At 35.3% G+C, this 15,731-nt stretch overlaps 1 protein-coding gene across 50 annotated transcripts in view; it reads right to left on the bottom strand.

The window, feature by feature from the left end:
• Positions 1-15,731, bottom strand: part of FUT8 (fucosyltransferase 8) — a 150,769-nt gene that overhangs the window by 80,844 nt on the left and 54,194 nt on the right. For 21 of the 50 annotated variants that reach the window (XM_087951505.1, XM_087951496.1, XM_087951473.1 and 18 more), the window contains exon 3: positions 15,271-15,428. The exons of 22 other annotated variants lie outside the window; for them this stretch is intronic. The gene's annotated coding sequence lies outside the window, so the exon portion shown is untranslated. Of the gene's footprint in view, positions 1-3,507; positions 3,600-15,270; positions 15,429-15,731 lie in introns of all 50 variants that reach the window. 7 more of the 50 variants (XM_087951468.1, XM_087951492.1, XM_087951484.1 and 4 more) reach the window with 1 other exon arrangement.

Raw genomic sequence — 15,731 nt, 5'->3', positions numbered from 1 at the left:
AACAGAAAAATAAGTAGAGAAATTAGTAGAGAAAAGAGACTAATCTAAACTAATTCTTAACATAAAATATAAAGTGGATGGTAGTATTGGCAGAAGTAAACAGAAGCCTAAGAAATATGACAAGTGCCATAATAACAACTTTGAAATCAGCAAAGAAGACAACATCCAACCAATCACTGACAGTTTCATCTCCAGCTGGCCCAAAGACGATTGAGGGAATGTTGTATGCCAAAAAACAAAGCGCAACATCTAATATGCAATCAATACAAACAACGCTGTTGGCAATTCAAGAAGCCATGATGAAGATGCAGAAGAATATGTCAATGAATCATATGGAAATGAAGGGGAACATTAATACATTAGAGGACAAAGTGGACACAATATAACAAACCACTGAAAAGAATGAACAAAAATTACAGGTAGTGGAAATTAGATCAGAACAAAATAAGAAGAATGTGACAATGAACAAGAAATTAGAGGAACAAATTATTCATCTGGAGATGGATCGTGCAGCCTTCTACTTGAGGTTCCAGAACGTTATGGAGAGCAAAGAGGAAGATTTGAGCACCATCATGGCAGAACTAATTGCACAAGAACTGCAAAGAGACAGTCAAGAGATCCTGCTAGAAATCGATGAAGCCTATAGAATCCAGATTAGCTATGCAAGACACAATAGATTACCACAAGAAGTCCATGTTAGATTTGCTAGAAAAAAAAGTAAGGGATATAATATATAAAATAATGAGAGATGAACCTCTAATATACAAATAAAGAGATACAAACTTTAAAACAGGTCACAAAGGAAGTAAGAGGACAGAGAAGAGACTATAAATTTCTGGCAACACAATTGATTTAAAAAAATATAATGTTTCGGTGGCTAATCCCAGAAGGGATGTTGGTATCATGGCAGGAGAAGAGGATTAGGATAGATAACCTGGATAGGGCACAGGATTTGTATGATCAAATTGTGGGAGTGAAAGAAGAAAGTAGCAGCAAGGATGAACTGGAGAGCCAAGAAGATCAGCAACAGGAATTAGGAGAAAGAGAACAAGAAGAAGGAAGTAAAGAAGAAATTAAGCAAGGAGAAAAAGAAGGAATAAGATTAAGAACACGCCCACAAAGGGACATAAGAATTAATAGAAGACAGATACTAAGTCGTAAGTAGGATGACGGAAGAAGAAACTAGGCTAATATTGTTAAATATTAATGGACTGAATTCACCTACCAAAAGAAAACAAATATTAACAAGATTGGCAAAACAAAAAGTAGAAATAATATGCCTACAAGAAGTACACATTAAAGAACAATACCGGAAGTGTTTAGAATACCCAAAATTAGGAAGATTATTTGCAGTTCTGGCAGAACAAAAACAGAGAGGAATAGCAGTATATATCAAAGAAGGAATTAAGGCAGTAGAAAAATATGCGGATCCAAATGGAAGAGTTTGGATACTTGAATTAGAGATATTCCAGAAGCAAATGCTATTAGTTACAATTTATGCCCCAAATGAAAATCAAACTGAATTTTATAATAAATTACATGAAAATTTTTTAGAAATTGAACAGGGAAACATATGTATAGTAGGGTATTACAATGCGGTGGTAGACATAAAAAAAAAGATTATATTAGTAGTACAAAAAATAAGAAGAAAAGGAAAACTCTGCCAACATCCTTCTTTGATATGATACAGGAATTAAATTTGTTGGATCAGTGGAGGAGATTAAATCTGGGGAAAAAGAATATACTTTCTATTTGAATCCACATAAGTCATGGTATCCTGATTAGGACACAAATGGAAGAAGGGGGGGAGGAAGCGCGTCCTGGGTGCTCTGTCATGGCTCTCGCACCAGGACAGGATGAAACGCTTCAAAGAAGCGGGGCGCTTCAGTCGCAGATTCCTGACAATGTTTGGCAGCCCACAACCCCTACAGTAATTTGGCTGTGCGAAGGTTGGAAAATTAAGAAAATGGACAATATAGTTATTCTCAAAGCTGTCCAAACCCAGAAAAAGGCAGGACACAGAATAATGTGTCAGATTGAACCTAATCAGATGTACTATTTGAATGTCATGGTCATTAGATATGGCATGGATGTATGTAGAATTAGGAAATGAGTTAGAATCAATAGAGATTATGACAAATGTATGGGCAGACCACAACCCCTAAAGATAATTTGGAAGGGAAGGAAAAAATTAAGAAGATGGACATTAAATTCCCAAATTGTAAAAGAGAAAGAATATGTGTCAGATTAAACAAAATATGGAAATAGGAGGACTGAGGATTAAAAGAGAAGAATATAAGATACAGGCATTTGCAAATGACCTGGTGTTTTTTATTGAAGAACCAATGGAAACAGGGGTTAGTTTGTAACGAATTGGAGACCTATGGGGCAGTAACAAGATTAAAAATTAACAAAGAAAAAACAAAAATATTAGCCAAAAATTGACAGAAAAACAGAAAAAGAGTTAGAAGAAAAGATGGGATTGCAAATAGTAAAAAAATCAAATACTTGGGAATCTAGCTAACAGGGAGATGTTCCTCTATAAAGGAAGATAACTATAAGAAATTAATCCAACAAAAATAAAGATTTAACAAATTGGGAAAATTACCATTATCTTTATTAGGACAGATAGTAACAATAAAAATGAATATCTTACCAAAACTATTATATTATTTTCAGACAATTCCTATAAAATTAGACGAGAATTTTTTTCAGGAACTGAACAAGATAGTTTTGAAATGTCTATGGTTGAGTAAAAAAGCATAAATAAATTTAAAGATGTTACAAGATAGTATAAGGGGAGGTGGCCTTGGACTCCCAAAATGGGAATTGTACTATCAAGCAGCAGTTCTAATATGGGTAAAGGAGTGGATAAATTTAAAAAATAAAAGAATCTTAGCAATTGAGGGCCATAATCTTCAAGCAGGGTAGCACGCCTTTCTATGGGACAAAAAAAATAAAGACTCACTAATACTTCCATAGACATTTGATAAGGGAATCACTATTACAAACATGGGGAAAGATAAAAAGAAAACATTATATGAAAGTATTGAGTTGGGTTTCACCTATGGAAGCAATATTATATCCAAACACAAGGGATAAAAAAAATGATTAGATATGAAGAATTATTAGATAATCAGGAGAATCTAAAAACAATTGAAGAATTAAAAGATGAGGATATAATTATAGATTGGTGGTCATACTTACAAATTCAGACAAAATTTAGAAAAGATTCAGAAGAACACGGGATAGAAAAAGATTTACAACAACTAGGCCAAATTCTGACAGGCAAGGAGGAAAAATTCATAACAAGAATGTACAATTATTTATTGGAAGTGGAACTAGAAGAAGAAATAGTGAAGGGACCAATGATTGCCTGGACAAAAAATGTAGGTCATAATATAAAATTAGAGGACTGGGAAAAAATGTGGATTAGTAACTGTAAATTGACATTGTCAACAGCATTTAAAGAAAATCAGTACAAAATGTTTTATAAATGGCACTTACCAGCAAGACTAGTTAAAATATATCCAAATATAAAATCAGAATGTTGGAAATGCAATCATAAAGAAACATTTTTCCATATGTGGTGGCAATGCCTAGAAGTTAAAAAATATTGGATGAGGATACAAAGATGGCTATTAGAAATTACAGAATACCAATTAGAACTTAAACCGGAAATATTTTTATTAGGAATAATTAAGGGAAAAATTAGCAAGTCTATCCGATACATCATTATATATATTATAACGGCAGCGGGAATAGCCTTCACACAGGGATGGAAAAAAGAAAAGATATAATCCGAAGAAGATCTGATACAAAAAATAATGGACTGTGTGGAAATGGATAAATTCACAGCGGAATTAAAAGGCAAGGATGAATCAGACTATTATGTAGTTTGGGATAGATGGTACAAATCGGTAGAATATAGAAATAGAATTGATGTATAGGTATAAAAGGAAATATATGTATTACTAACGACACAAGGCTGTTAATGTAAATAGAGATTTGTAATTTTGTTTTTAAAAATAAAATAAATATATGATTTAAAAAAAGAGAGAGAAATTGTGATTAGGAGAGTGCACTACTTTATGTGTGTAGCAGCATCTTAATGCAGATGCATGTTTTCCAGGCCACACACAGCTGCACACAAGATCCTGGGAACAGGCATGTTTGATTAAGGTGTTTTTGACAGGTACTATATCTATGCCTATGTATCCTCAGAACCACAGTTCTCCTTTTGAATTCAAAACACTGTATAGCCCTAGTGCAACATTTATTTATTTATTTATTAAATTCATTGTGCAGTGACTCTGAGAAGCTTACAGGTTATAAAACAAGTAGAAAAATAATTAAAATATTAAAACATTAAAACTATACAGATTAAGATTTTAGAAAGAATAGAAAATGATTCTGTTTTCCCTAAAAATGAGCAATTAAGTTGAAATACCTGCTTTTCTTCCCCTCAAGAATATTTCTTCGAAGATGGTAAGAATTATAGGAGACAAGAAAGTTCATAGCATCTACAGAGCAACTGTTATTAAACAGTGTTCGGATCAAAGCATACTCGTGGTAAGTAACAGCACACTGTATTTTATTATTTACATTTCAACTGACTACATTCCAAGGGTTAAAGATGAGCAATACTAATATATAAGAGCTGTGAAAATAATTTGAAATATATACTTTATGTTACATGAGAATGTAAGCCACACTCTTTTCTTCAATCATTAAAGCATCCAAGTTCAAGTTTCACACAACTGCTTCCAGCTTGAATGTGTGTATATACATATCATCCTGGGAAGCAAAATACCGGTTCATCCATACATGCGCAAACACGAAGACACAGTAATTTCCAAAACAGCCTCATGATCCTTACAAAAGACAGAGATACTTTAATCATCTGGTTAAAAGCATGACTTAGTCAACTGAAGAGAAACTTGAATCATACTCCACACAATGTAAATTACCTCTTCAGGATGCTTGTTCTGAATACATAAAAAGTAAAACCAACATACCTGAAAAAATATGCACCTTTCACTATTATTTCCTTCATCTAATACTATAATACTATTCATTCTTTCTTCTGTTATTTCCTTCTAATACAATCAGTCAGTCGCACTATAGCCTTTCCTTTTAAAGATTACTATGGTTACTGTGGTAGCTGCCTTATTTTATTTTTGATAAGATCAACACAAACTTTTGAAAAAGAAATCCTATTTTCAGATTAATACTATCTCATAGGTTACATACTGGCTAATCCATGTTGCAATAATTCCTGCCAGATGGACTTACTGTATGCCTCCTAAAGATCTGCAAAGATGAAAAAAGGTTTCATTCTGTGCTCACTAAATAATTCATACCAAATATTTTCTGTGCTCTATGTTCTGACAGAACAAAATTTGAAACTTTTTTCATATTCTGTTATAATGAATAAGTTTGAAACAAGCCTTTTAATCTCTTATTTTTTAATTCTACAGCTATGTGCAAGCATACGATATGTGCAAGAATTCAGAAGATAGTTGGGTAAAGCTCTATCCTCAAACTTATAGAAAAACTACTCAAAAGGATTTTTTTTAATGTTTAAGCTTTTTAAAGTTCTCAAAACCACAATGAGAACAACAATTAGCATGGTTTTTGCAATCTGAATTTCTTGTAGATCTAAGTCCAGCAAAGTTGCATCAACACAGATTCTCTTTAACAAATTATCATAGCACACACACAGTGAAATAACAAAAGTATTATTTCTGTGGCTCGGCTCAATTTTTTTTCTAATCCATATGTACAGTGTACTTTTCCCATTTAGTAGTTTTGCTACAAAAGCTCAAAATATCTACATAATGTTTTATATAACAACCTACAATTACAATTCACATGCATGGTGCACACATTTGAATTTTGTACTTTACAGGAACAACATTGCAATTCATGAATTCTCACTTATCCATAATTAAGAATTTTAATAAATATTTTTTAAAAAATATTACTGAGCAATCAGGCACTAATTACAACTAAAATGGTTCTGAATTCCCAAATTAGTTTTATAGTTACACAATCTGTGAACTTGGTAATTTGGCTGAATCTAAGCTAAAAGTTAAATTTATAAGGGAGAGAAAGTTATATTGTTTGTCTGAAAGGAGGCAACGATCCATATCCTCCTCAAGAACTCCCTTCCATTTTTAGAGGTTGTTGAGAAGACGGCAAACCAGCAATTACAGAGAGCTTTATAATAGATTTTCAAGCCTCGTTCCCATTGCAGTTTAGACCTCAGTACAGGACTGAGATTGCACTGGTTATTTGGGAGGAAAATTTCTATCCCAGACCAAATAGAAAAAGTGGTCAAAATTTTGGCCTGGTGCTAAGAGGTTTTTGGGATCTAGTTGGGGAGAAAAAGTGACAGTTAAAATTATGTTGTATTTGTATTGTTTGGGATTTACCTATTATTGATTGTAGTTATATGATTTATTTAAACTGAATTACTGGATATAGGGATTATTAGCTGCAAAATCTGTGGCCTGAAGAAGCATACAATTCAAAGATATTTCTTCCTGCAAATGTAAAAATGAGTATCTCCTCTTATTTCCATTAGCTGGGATAAGATAGATCCTGCCATACTGGCATATGAGGACTATTAAAATAAATCCTTAGACAACAAATCCCAATTTTTCCTCTTAGCAGGGTGTGGAGACACTTAGGAGGCAATATTTAGGAATAGTGCATTCTGTGCTACAGTTCAGTTATACATCTTAATGTTGTGATTGGTACTGTTCTCACAATTGTGCTTTACAAGGGCTGCACAGGTAGGCTTTTTCCACAATTGTCACTGTGGCTGATCTCCAGAGGCAAAAGTCACACTTTTGTCTCAGCTCTGTGTCTTCTAGCTCAAGTTGTGTGCGATTATGATGCTGTAGCAAGCTGCATCACGTGACTGATGCTTGTCAATGGCGAAGCCAGAAGGGAAGGTCACAAGTCACCCCAACATGTCACTCCTGCTTTTCCTCCTGAGGAGCTTGCTACAGAGTATGAGAATCCAGGAATCTTATATTCCATAGCACCTAGTCCTCCAGCAGACTCCACCCCCTTTCCCGTGACCTCAGTTAACTTGCCTAAGACTCTAGAAGCCGTGATGGCACAGTGCCTAGAATGCAGTATTGTAGGCTAATTTAAGTCACTGCCAGATGTTCAATTCTCACCAAGCTCAAGGTGGATTCAACTTTCCATTCTTCCAAGTTTGATAAAATGAGGATCCAGATCGTTGGGGGCAATATACTGACTCTGCTTAAAAAGTGCTTTAAGATATTGTGAAGCAGTATGTCCCAAAGGTGCTTTTTTCAAGAGGCAACTGGACTTTCTGGTTTTTCTTTGAAGACATTTCGCTTTTCATCCAAGAAGCTTCTTTAGCTCTGACTGGATGGTGGGGAATGGAAGGATTTATACTCCTTGCAGACAGCTGGACATTTGCATTCTTTTAGCGGGTCATTAAGGCCACCTAGAGGTTTATCTACGTCATCAGGGTCATCTGCGTGGTGCAAATTGGTGTGGGCGCTGTTGAGAGGGGACTATTCAATTTTGACATAGATGTCCTCTTTAATCCTTTTCAAACCAGTGATCCTCTGATTTGAGTGGCCTATGAAGCAGTATATAAGTCTAAGTGCTAGTGTTACTGATCCTCACAAGAATTCTATTGACCAGCCATGGGTCTCTGTTTGCCCTCCTATGACTGCTCCCTATCCCCCATCCCTTATGTTCCCTAGCACTTGCCACAGCATCTGTGCATTCACCTACTCTCCTTAATATCTTGTACATTCTGGGATTATAATGGCAATTGGACTCCCAGGATTGCTATCATTATGTAATATGGTCAAGTGACATTATACCTTTTAATTTAATCCAGTTAATGATGTCACTTCTCCTGCCAAAAGAGCACATAAATTGCATGGGCAATACAGGCAAATTACATTCCAGCATCAGAAAAACTGTTTATGGCTAAAACAGTTGCTCAATTATTATATTTTACTGGGAGCCACCCAGAGTTGTCTGAAAGATAGGCAGCTATATGTTTTAAATAAATAGGTTACAACTTGACCCATATACAAACCTGAATTCATTTAATCAAATTACTTACAACTTTTTTTGCTTTCAGAGTGCGTTTTGTACCCCAAAATGCACTCCCAGAGCAATCTTGAGATTTGAAGCTAATATGCTAAGTATTAAGGCTCAAGCCTGGATTAGGCTTCTAATCTTAGGATTTAGAATCATGTTTGACCCCATACGCCTGACTCCTCTGCTGTTGTCAGTTACCAATTTCATTAGCACGGTGTCTGAGTAACAGAACTTTGCAGTCTTTGCGTCTCTCCTGAATATTTATGCCAATTAACCATGGAGAAGGCCAAATCAATAGTAAAAGAGAAAATCAGGGACATTGATCATCAAAATGTTATTACCAATACCATTGAATTCTATTACTAAATATTAGATAGCCACAAGTCTTCTACTGTGAGGTATCTATCTACACAATGTAAATCTAAGCAAATGTAGATGGGCCTTTCCATAGCTGGCTTTGATCTCCTGCTATCAGCTGTACTGGTGGGAAGATTCCATGGAATTCCTTATTTGCAGAGACTTTGTCCTTGTATTCCAGGATGGTAGAAACTCTTGTACATGTTCTCATATGATCTTTTTATGATGCCACAAGATATGCTCTGATCTCCCCTTTGATTTTCAAATATGAGGGCCACACTGATAAATATTATGTTTATTACTTTTTAAGGGAGGCTAACCCCACAATCAGGTGGCCAAATATCTTCACCAAGTTATACAACTGCATAAAACTTTATTAGAATATGTCATTTTATTGTGGAATTGTTTTTTCTTTTCCCAGTAACAAATTATTGTGCCAAACTATTTATTTTTTTACTATAAAGGCTGGTCAAAGATTGTAATAAAGGGATTTGATTTGACTACATTACTTAGCGATGGCAATCCTAGCCCCACTTGCCATTGTAATCTGAGGACTAATTGTAGTTTGTTACCTGGACTCAATTGTTGTCAGGGGACAGTTAGATGAAATGGTTGCTTAACTGGTTCTCTGCTGTTCAATTACCTCAAACTAGGGATGACAGATGAAATATGGACCTATTTATTGGGTAATACACCTTCCAAATCATAGTCTGAAGATTTGGGGTGGGGGGAAAACTCCCAAGTAGATGATTGGAGAGTTCATTCAAATCTTCTCCATTCAAATCTATCAAGCAGCAACGCTTCCTCTTTAAAAACAAAAACAAAACAAAAACCAAACAACGTGGCTTTAAGGAAAAACAAAGGAACTTTTCACTACCAACCTTCAATACTTCACTACCTCCACTATTTCATTACCTCAGGACCAATTATTGATAGATAATTCTTTGTCTAAAATAATTGATTTATCATTTAATAGTATAATTAATTGTTAAATGACCACTAATTTACTGATTTATTGAATTGATAGAGATTTAATACTGTATTATCTAGTTGATTTATTGATTTTTAGTAATCTTATTTTTGATTTGTTCTCTAACTTATCAATTAACATTTATTAATTACCAACATTAAGTAACTGTCTACCTATCATATTAATTAGCTACTGTAATTGTTTAGTGTACTATTGTCATTGACCATGACAGCCAAAAACTCCAAACCCTCCACTACCAAACAACAAAATATGTCTACCAATGACCTCCCAGACTCCTGCACATGCTTCAAATGTCTTGAAACCATCAATGAAAGTGAAAATAACATTAAATGCCACCTATGTGACAATCAAGCCCACCTCGCCTGCTTAAACTTAAACAAAAACCTAGCTGATCTCCTAAAAACCTCAGATACATTCCCTTGTCTATGTCCATCATGTTTACCTAACCTAAACAAAGTACCCTGTCTGACAGATTTGAAAGCATAGAATCACTAATTCACTCAATAGAAGAACACTTAGCAACAAGTTTTGAAACAACTATACGAGCAAGCCTAATCTCTCTTGAAAAAAAAAATACAGCACAGATAAGCGAATACCTATCAGCTCAAAATCAAATCCCAACCCAACAACCACTACCACAACTACCACCTCAACTACAATCACAACTACAACCCAAAATAACCACCAAACCACAGCCACAAATAATCACTATCCCATCAAATAATTCCACAAATGATATCCCCTAACTCATCAGAGACATCATGGAAAATGATCAGAAATGTCCAAATACCATCTTAGTTGGTGTTGAAGACACCAACGAATCAGATGATATCATCAAAGTTCACAATATCATAAGCAACTCAAATACAACAAACATCTCTCTTGAAGATATCACTGAAATAACCAGTGATGGCCCCGAGTTCAAATACAATGACGGCTCGGTGGCCCCAAGATTTTGTAGAGTTGTTTGCAAAAATGAGTCCAGCAAATGTATATTCATTCATACAATAAACGCCACTGCAAAAACCAATCCCACCCATAACAAACTTTGCTCAAGACCAGACTTATCCATACTGCAAAGAATCCATTCCCGTGAACTCCGCACATAACTCAAAAAACGTCTAGACAATGGAGAGAAGGACCTATACATTGACTATCGTGCTGATTGTATTAAAAGTAAGTCACACAACCCACAACTCAGCATCCAACCCTACATCATCCAATCCACCATCACCCAAAACTAGGCACGCACGTCCCTAACTACCTCTATTCCAACTACAACTGGCCTTACATGCAAGCTACTCAATGCAAGAAGCCTCGTAAATAAAATCCCTGAATTTCTCCTCTTACTAAATACGGCTAAATTTGACATCATATTTGTCCATGAAACATGGCTCAAAGCATCTCTCCCTGACTCCATTACTACAGTAAGAGACTATCATGTTTACCGATCAGATCGTGAAATCCATAGAGGAGGTGGTGTTGCTATCTTCTATAAAAAGTCCCTACATCTAAAAAACATCCAAGTTACCCAGGAGCTTGCTATTCCTGAGACCATCGTCTGTGAACTGTCCTTAAATATCACATTTCGATTCTTACTATGTTACAGAGCCCCTGATTATTACATCGAACCTGTAAACAAGTTAAATTTCACTACTAACATGGGCAACATCCTGCCCGTACGCTTTTAACTTTCTTGGTGACTTCAATCTACCTCATATTAACTGGACCCTAAGCTAATGTAAAACTGAACCCACACATGCAACCTTCTACAATGCTGTAACAAATCTGGGACTGGAACAACTAGTAACCAACAATACTAGACTTAACAACTGCCTCGATCTCATCTTCTGCAAGTTTGATTTCAATTTACGGAATACAAATAAAAGAACCCTTTTCCAACAGTGACCACAGCATGATTGACTTTTGTCTCAACATATGTCCTCACAAAAATCATCATAACGACAGGATACCCAATTATAACTTCAAAAAAGGCAACTATGATCTTATAAACAACGATCTCTCATGTCTTGATTGGCAAAATCTATTCACTGGATGCAATACTGTCGAAGACCATTATAACATATTTTTACTTGAAATCAAAAGAGTCATCAAACTATATGTACCAATAACAACTCCCAAAACAAAAACAAACAAAAACAAAAACAAATTACCCATAACAATAAGGAAGCTCCAATCCAAAAAGAAATCACTTTGGCGGAAAAACAAATCTGGTCAGGTTGCCAACTTTAAAAGCCGATACAAAAATTTTTGCCACCAGATAAAGACTGAATGCACCAATTATCACATTAAACAAGAGAAAACCTTCTATGCACCAATTCTGTGCTTTCTACAATTTTGTAAACAACAAACTTAAAGACTCAAGGTCCATCCCACCCCTGAAAGGACCTAACGGTAAAGAGCCAACCTCTTTAACACATTCTTTGGCTCAGTCTTTGTAAACAGCACTGGATCATGCCCAATATTTCCTAGTCAAACCACAGACAACTACAATGATCTAATACATATTGATTTTACAGAAGATAATGTTGAAAAAGCACTACACAACTATTGAAAAATCTTTCAGGACCAGCTCCTTGCCAAACCTCTGGTCACTACCCACGGTCATCCCCCTCTTCAAAAAGGGAGACCCCAGCCTAGTTGCGTCACCTGTAAAGTCATGGAATCAACTATTAACCAATCCATTATCCTCCACTTAGAGACAAACAACCTGCTCTCTAACAAACAATTTGGTTTCAGAAAAAAAATATCCTGTAATCTGCAACTCCTACACTGCAAAAACATATGGTCTACACAACTCGATCAGGGCAAAGCAATTGACGCAATCTACATAGACTTCTGTAAAGCCTTTGACTCAGTGGCACACGACAAACTACTCCTAAACCTAAAATCTTGTGGCATCTCCAGACACCCGCATAACTGGACAGATGCTTTCCTGTCAAACAGACAACAAATGGTCAAAATAGGGAACACCCTATCAAATCCTGTACCTGTCAACAGTGGTGTCCCCCAAGGCAGCGTTCTAGGACCAACTCTCTTCATACTTTACATAAATGACCTCTGTGATCATATTAAGAGCAACTGCATCCTCTTCGCTGATGATGTAAAGCTATTTAACACCACTGACAATACTGCTACCCTTCAAAATGACCTCAACTATGTGTCAGAATGGTCAAACAAATGGCAACTTCAAATCTCAACAAACAAATGCTCTGTCCTACATATCGGCAAAAAAAATCAGAAAATAAAATACAAGCTGAATAATCAAGACCTTGTTGATGACCCCAACTATGTCAAGGACCTTGAAGTACTCATCTCAAATGATCTAAGTGCTAGAGCCCACTGTAACTACCATAGCCAAAAAGGCATTAAGAGTTGTTAACCTAATTCTGCGTAGCTTTTTCTTGGGTAATATCACACTACTAACTAGAGCATACAAAACATTTGCTAGACCAATATTTGAATAGAACTCATCAGTCTGGAATCCATCTTACATATAGGATATTAATACAGTCAAGAAAGTCCAGAAATATTTCACGAGAAGAGTTCTCCACTCCTCTACTCGTTGTAGAATACCTTATGCCACCAGACTTCAAATTCTAGACCTAGACAACCTAGAACTACGCTGCCTTTGGTCCGATCTAAATATAGTACATAAAATTATCTACTGGAATGTCCTACCTGTCAATGAATACTTCAGCTTCAACCACAACAATACAAGAGCACACAATAGATACAAACTCAAGGTAAACCTCACCAAACTTGATTGCAGGAAATATGACTTTGGCAACAGAGTGGTGGTCAATGTTTGGAATCTCTACCTGACTCTGTGGTCTCTTCCCCAAACCCCAAAAACTTTAACCTTAGACTGTCTACTATTGACCTCACCCCTTTCCAAAGAAGTCTGTAGGGGGCGTGCATAAGTGCACCAACGTGCCTACCATCCCTGTCCTATTGTTTCTTTTTTTTATTCGTATCCATTTCATGTATTCATAGCCATGCTTATACTTATACCTAATACTTCTAATACTTGCTTGACAAATAAATAAAATAAATAAATAAAAACAATCATAGACATCAGAAGATTTAGAACATTGAATGAATCTTCCCCTTTAGTCCTGAACTTAGAACAAAACTTCAGAACACTCACCACAAATTTTATGATTTCAGAATATTTGGCATGCTCAAGTGTTCCAAGTGAATAAATGTTGAACAATAAACCAGTATTCACATATCATTTTGCAGAAGGTATATTAACTATTTCATTGGTTAACTTACATTATACTGATATTGGCTTTTTTTAACATTATACCCAAGGTTCTTTAACAGATGGTAATGGTTTCCCACTTTTTAATGTGGCAGATGGTTACATGGATTACTAATTGTGGAGTGAGGAAAACTATATACATTATACAATTTTGTTGCTATTTTTTTCTTGGTAAATAATGACTAAAACCTGTCCATTGTTTTCAAGGTTGAATTTTCTAAGCTTTGTTATTATTTGTAATAAATACTGTATTTGGCACATAATTCTATATTTGGCATAAAAGAGATAGCAGAGAAAATGAGAGCCTAGAAAGTACTGTATCTAAAGTAACATTCATTTAAGAACATCTGTTACATAATGAAAAACTGGGGATTAAATGGAAAACCAGAATTGAAAGAATTTGACTTTACCAAGAAGCTTAAGTCCTTTTATCGCCACAAGTTAAACAAAGACAGTTGGAACAATCTGTGCTTTGTTTATATTCCTGTTCGCGGGAAGAATTCAGGTTTGATACTTTCCTCGTAAATTGGAACCATAAGTTATTTTGTTGGAAACCTTTAAGTTCTTTTACTGGCTTGTTCACAGTAAGTAGCCAAAATTCTATGCATCTCTGATGACCTCTACATGTTTTTGACTTCAATTCTAATCAGCTTCAGTCATTATGGTTAAGAGGAAGGAACTATAAAAGCTATAATCCTGTAATTTACCTTATCCTTGCATAAAACAAACTACGCAAAAGTATGAGGGTTGATTTAACTGCTTTGAAGAAAGCATAAGAACAAATAACTTCAAATATTAAGAAACATTTTAAAACTTATTTAATAAACTGACTACCTTAATAGAAAAGATTGTAAGAATATGTTGAGAATGGCAATTAATAAAGTTAAATGATAAGACTACTTTGTTGTAAATGTTAGTAGTAAATTTAGATGCCAGGTAAATCAGGCTTATTTATAAGTTTAGAATTTTATGGTTATATCTTACAGTGTACATTATTTTTATTGTAATTGCACATGCAGCATGATGTATATTGATATTGTTCTTGAATAATTTAACTTGCTAATTTTATTAAGGTTGGACTACCATTTGTGGAGCACACTCAAAATAAGTTTGTTTGTTTAACCATAAGGACTGTGCAGCACTTTGGATTTAAAGGCAAAGTGCTGCAGACCATGTAGATATACTCTCATAGTACGTACAATTACATCTTTTTAAAATATTTTTATCCCACCTTTATAAACAATTCAAGCGGAGAACATATATAATACTTCCTTCCTCTCCTATTTTCCCTACAACAACACTGTGAGGTGAGCTGAGCTGAGAAAGAGTGACTGGCCAAAGTCACCAAGCTGGCTTTCATGCCTAAGGAAGGACTAAAATTCAGTCTCCAGTTCAAACCTGAGCTTCAAATACTTTCCTTTATTGGAACTTCATCTATACACTAAACTAAACTAAACCTAGGATCAACAGCTGTAATACAATCCCAGGAACAATCTTGTTTCAGGAAATACAAGTAAAGGTGTCTACTTACATATGCTGGATCATGGAGAAATCTAGGGAGTTCCAGAAAACATCGACTTCTGCTTCACTGACTATGCTAAAGCTTTTGATTGTGTGGATCACAACAAATTGTGGCCAGTTCTTAAAGAGATGGGAGTACCAGACCATCTTATTTGTCTCTTGAGAAACCTATATGCAGGTCAAGAAGCAACAGTGAGAACTGGACATAGAACCACTGAATGGTTCAAAATTGAGAAAGGAGTTTGGCAAGGCTGTATACTGTCACCCTGCCTATTTAACTTATATGCAGAGCACATCATGAGAAAGTTGGGGCTAGATGAATCAGTTGGAATTAAGATTGCCGGGAGAAATATCAACAACCTCAGATATTTAGATTATACCTCTCTAATGGCAGAAAGTGAAGAGGAACAAAAGAACTTCTTGATGTGGGTGAAGGAGGAGAGTGCAAAAGTTGGCTTGAAACTCAACATT

The sequence above is a fragment of the Notechis scutatus genome, chromosome 1 (assembly GCF_049901735.1).
Source record: "Notechis scutatus isolate UNSWTSFEM ecotype Mainland chromosome 1, rNotScu1.2, whole genome shotgun sequence".
NCBI classification, from domain to species: domain Eukaryota; kingdom Metazoa; phylum Chordata; class Lepidosauria; order Squamata; family Elapidae; genus Notechis; species Notechis scutatus.
Note: the sequence above shows the minus strand (reverse complement) of the source record. Positions and strands in the feature narration are given on the sequence as shown.